Raw genomic sequence first — 6,000 nt, 5'->3', positions numbered from 1 at the left:
TAATACCCGAGGAATAATTAGATTTCATCTTAATAAGTACATTGTACATTCGTCGAAGCTGATTCAACAGTCATTTACTATCCTACTTACAACCACCGATATACGTATCCGTTCACCGCAGAATAACCATTTTCATTCAATTTCATATTTAGATTTTGACTTCCCAGAATCCAACAAGTGGCATATGAAGAAAACATATGACAAAATAAAATCTGTTAGAAACAAACAAATTAACTATGAAAAATTTTGTTAAGAATCCACGCTAACTGTTCCAGCTAACTGTTCCTAGCTAACTGATTACATTTTATTTATCGCAGTTTATTTATCGCAATTTAATTATCGCACTTTTATTTATCGTCATTTAATTTCTGTAATTATTTTACGCACTTTAAATATCGGGACACATATACAATGTTTTGACATATCATATCGACGCATCTATATATATTATTTGGAATCACCATAGACACTCTATATGCAGTAATGATCGAGTTCTCTATACAGGGTTGAGGTTGATTCTACAATAATATATATAGTTTGAGTTGTGATCGAGTCTGAGAGGTATACGGGTCACGACACGTATTAATTAATTCGTATATTATATATTAAACTATATATGAATTATTGGACTGTTACTGTGGACTATCGACTGTGGACTAATGACATTGGACAATTAAAATGAATTAAAATATTGATTATAACATATGAAACTAAACATTTCTTCAAGATTGCCACTTTTTTCATCTTAAACCTCATTGTATCTCGACGATTACAATCAGCGTTCAAATCTATCATGATTCTTAAAAACACCTCAATCGAGAGGATAAACCAACCGCACTTCATCTACGGAAGAAAAGATTGATGCATATAGTTATGCACCTGAAAAACCCTCAGAAACTGAGTAAACGTTTGACATGTATCTGTTCTAGTTCCTTTGACATTGTTATTACCGAAGATCGTTTTGCAATCCCCTTCCAAAGTAGCTAATTTTGTCACAGCTTCAGCAAGTCAACTTCGACTTTTCATCCAAAACAACTTTATTATAACCGTGATATATATGCGTACTCTTTATTGTTACTGGGGAACCTTTTATATTCTACAATATTACCATCAGCGATTAATCATTCTAAAAACACAATTCTCCTGAAACTACCTCGGTTTGATAACCGATGACCCAGATCAGTTAACTTTGAAAATGCTGACGAAGCAGCATGTTGTAGATGATCTTAATGGCCAAAAGTTTGATGATAAAGAAAGGAGTGTTAGGAACGCTCGATAAAAAATTTAGTACCGAAAAGCGGATTATGTGAAACTATGAAGAAAGCCGTGGACAAATCACAAAGAATAAGTTTGCCTTCAAAGAATCCAAATGATTCTGTGCCTACTGAAATCGTTAGCAAACATCTTATTTCTCATTCTAAACTTTCACAGACAAATCTTCTTCATCATCCATTGATATTAGAAATTCTAAGATATTCTCGTATGTTCTATTATAAATATCCTCCATATTTCTGGCGATATTTTCACAACTATTCTTATCTGAGATCATTTATCTCCCCGTAATATCTGCAACATAAAAGAAACTGTGTTAGTTTCTAAATTCTGAAACCTTCGAGTTTAAAATATGAATGTTTTGAAGTAGTGTTGGGAACTGAAGCATGGATTAGTATAATATAATGACACTTGATCAACGTCATTATATTACAGTAAGTCATGCTGAGTTTCTAATGAAGCATGATATTTCACAGTACCGTCATCATGTGCCATTTACACGACTCTTACATTCTATCTAATCTCTAAACATATCAAGAGAATATTTTTCTGGATGACTCGGTCTTCTCCAGGGTATTCTGGTAATTTAACAAATCAAAATTGTTCTATTACCATTTTCTTCTTAGAGCATTAGCTATGTTCATTCTGAATTTCATATCTACGAATTCCGGACCATTACTCGCTTGACTCGAAGTCGGGAAGAGAAAACGAAAGCATGAAGCTCCGAAAAATAATGAAGAATATAAACTTCGATTATAACCCCGAAATTTCAAACCGTGTATATCGATGCAGATAGAAATATAGAGACAAGGGAGAATTAGAAACACTATAAACACAAGAGTATATTAGAAGTAAATAGATTCTTCTGGTGGTAGATGAAAAAGAAGAATGACAGATATAAAAGTTAGTAGTATATCAAGAATCAGGACTGGATGGAGCATATTGATGAATGCTTTAAAGTAAGAATCAAGGGAGAAAGAATAGAAGGTGTGAGTCGTGGAAAATAAGGAAACGAAGGGATGAATTTATAGTGAAATATCCGACAGAGCAATCGAAACAGATTATTGCAAATAATCAAAGAAGATCCTGATTTCCTTAATCACCAAAGAACCAAATCTTATTACGTAAGATTCTTTTTAAATCCCGAAAATCAATCATAACTACGTCATTGGTTAAGACGAATATATTTTACTCATCTCACTCTTTTACGATAGTCTCATTTATATTCTTCGCATAATCGAATCGTTTTATCTACATTACTCAATGATGATAAAACTCCATTATCACCTTATATTTGTCATGAAAACCTTCTTATTGTTATCCATAACAACCTCTATCAAATTTCGGGGACGAAATTTCTTTAACGGGTAGGTACTATAATGACCCGGAATTTTCCGACCAAATTATACTTATGAGATTAATATTTACATAAATTAAACCATACCAACATGATAAGCAATCCAAATTGTTGAGACTTGTATTTTTGAAAAGAGTTTTACACAACGTTTGACCGTCCAATATGACCGATGATATCACGAACTATATAACATACGATAATTATACGTTTGTGTATATATATGTATTTTTATATATTTAACATGATCTAAGGATGGTTTAACATCTCATTGTGTACTAATGACAATGAGTTATAAGAATATTTTGAAACTACTAACTTAAGTTTTCAAAACGATAACTATACATAACATTCTTTGATATATATACTTATAATGCTTATACATGTATCGTATATATAATGTATTTAATCACTTTTTAAGGACTTAAATACATAAAACAATATAAGTATATTCACAAAAGATAGCTATATTTGAATTCTCGTTCCGTTTCCTCAAGATTTCTATACGTATATCTAGGGTATATGTACCCGTATAATACTCAGCTTCTATATGTATTTACTATTGGTATATACACATCAAATCAACATCCTAATCAACATTATTACTGCCCTAGATATGAGGTAACTAGAATTTGTCAAGTAGTATGAATTATTAGTAAAAAACAAAATTAGGAATCCTTTTCTTTCTTTATAAACTAAAAACATTTTTATAAATGAACACCATTTCTTCACTCCATTTTCTCATACCTACACCCTCAATTCTCTCTCAAAATACTCCTAACTTCATACTTAATTATCTCCAAGCATTTTCCCCATCATTTAGCTTCAATTACAAGCCTTAAACACCATAAGAAAACTCTTTCAAGAACATATCAAAATAACCACCAATTTGAAGAAGTTTACTTCCAACCTTTTGATCTAACTCCACCACTCTTTGATTCCAAGATTATTTCTTATCTTTTGCAGTAACTTTGTCCAAGTAACTTGAGTTAGTAACCTTGTTCATAATCTTATTCAATTCATATTCATATAGCTATCTTATTTTGTGGTATAAAATTTTAACAACAAGAACATAGTTTGAATGATTTCAAACTTGTTCGCAAACTAAATAGATCCTTTTAACTTGACTTTTAAAACACTTCAAGACCTGTAATATATCATAATGATATGCTAACCTAACAAGATATAGCTTGGTTTTACAAAGAACATCTTAAAAACTGAATCTACGTCGTCGGAGTGCAACCGGGGGCTGTTTTGGGTTGGATAATTAAAAACCATCTTGAACTTTGAATTGGAAGTTCATGTTCTGGAAAAATTATATTTCTTATGAATATGTTAACACATAAAAATTTCATGGTTTAACTCAAAGTGTAAGTATTTTTAGAAAAATGATCATTAAATGTTGTTTTTATGATGGAAAATGATCACTTTCATAAGTTTCACCAAAAGTTTGACCTATAACCTATGATTTCGAATACAAACTAAGGTATTTTCAGTTCATATTCTTAAAATTTGACTCGATCCAAGGAAGTGGCAAGTTGAACCAACAAAAACGGAGTTGTAATGAAGAAACTACGACTAAAACAAGATTGGGTATCCGAAGCTAGTTTAGCTACGAAAATATTTGGAGAAAAAGTAAATTAATCATATCTTTTCTAATTAATATGATATTTTATATATAATTACTTATGAGTTAATTTTATATATTTCAGGACCACCCATAAACAACACGAGAAGATTAATCATAAGACCTCATGATTGTACGCAACACGTCATTTGACAACACGGTACTTTATGTACGCAACACGTCATTTGACAACATGGTACCATGGGTCGAGATTAATTCTGATCAATACGAATACGATGGGGTCTTTATTTATTTTATTTAAGCAACTAATTGTGGACCACTAACATCGGACTGCTAACTACGGACTAAGAAAATATTAAAAGTATTAAAAGTATATATATATATATATATATATATATATATATATATATATATATATATATATATATGTAACGATTACTTAAAAAGAAAATATGTTGATATATTATATATATGGTTAGGTTCGTGATATCTATCGGAGACCAAGTCGAATTAAATACCTTCAAGGCAAAAGTGAGTTTCATTTGCTCCCTTTTTAATTGCTTTTGCAATATATATTTTTGGGCTGAGAATACATGAGCTGCTTTTATAAATGTTTACAAAATAGACACAAGTAATTAAAAATATATTCTACGTTGAGTTGTACCACTGGCATATTTCCCTGTAGCTTGGTAACTACTATTTACATGGGTATTGTAAACGCGAATCCTGTTGATAGATCTATCGGGCCTGACAACCCCAACCGGACTGGACGACCAGTATTCAACGGTTGCACAGTACTTCGTTTTGATGACTACATTTGGTACGGTGTAGTGAGATTTCATAATAAAGGGAATATGCGACGTTGATTAAATGTTAAGTATGGTTACCAAGTGCTCAACCACTTAGAATGCTTTACATACACTTGCGAGTGTATTATGTTTATGATTATGAAATCTTGTGATCTATTAACATATTGAAACGATTGTTATGATAAACCTATGAACTCACCAACCTTTTGGTTGACACTTTAAAGCATGTTTATTCTCAGGTACGAATTAAGTCTTCCGCTGTGCATTTGCTCAATATAAGGACATTACTTGGAGCCGATCATCGCAATGGGACCAAATGTTGATGACTTCGTCCAGGTGGATTAGGACGGGTCCTTTCATAATATCTCTAAAATGAGCAAATGCACAGCGGAAGATTTCTTTCATACATGAGAATAAACATGCTTTAAAGTGTCAACCAAAAGGTTGGTGAGTTCATTAGTTTATCATAAATAATCATTTCCAATAATATAATAGACCACAAGATTTCATTTTTCATAAACAATCTTACACTCGCAAATGTATAAAAATCCATTCGTATGATGAACACCTGGTAACCGACATTAACATAATGCATATAGAATATCCCCCGCATACTCGCAAGTATGCCATAACATTGGCAATCGCAATCACCATTTAAATCGAAGTACTAAAGCATTCCAAATTCCAGAATGGGGTTTGTTAGGCCCATAGATCTATCTTTAGGATTCGCGTCAATTAGGGGCCATTTCCCCAATTCTTAGGTTACCAGACTTGAAGGGGCAATATTCGGTATAGCAATCCAACCATACAATGTAGTTTCAAGTACTTGTGTCTATTTCGTCAAACATTTATAAAATCAGTGCATGTATTCTCAGCCCCAAAAATATATATATTGCAAAAGCATTTAAAAAGGGAGCAAATGAAACTCACTATACTGTATTTTGTAGAAAAAATACATATGATGACATTGAACAAGT

Source organism: Rutidosis leptorrhynchoides, chromosome 3 (assembly GCF_046630445.1).
Source record: "Rutidosis leptorrhynchoides isolate AG116_Rl617_1_P2 chromosome 3, CSIRO_AGI_Rlap_v1, whole genome shotgun sequence".
In the NCBI taxonomy this organism is placed as follows: domain Eukaryota; kingdom Viridiplantae; phylum Streptophyta; class Magnoliopsida; order Asterales; family Asteraceae; genus Rutidosis; species Rutidosis leptorrhynchoides.
Note: the sequence above shows the minus strand (reverse complement) of the source record.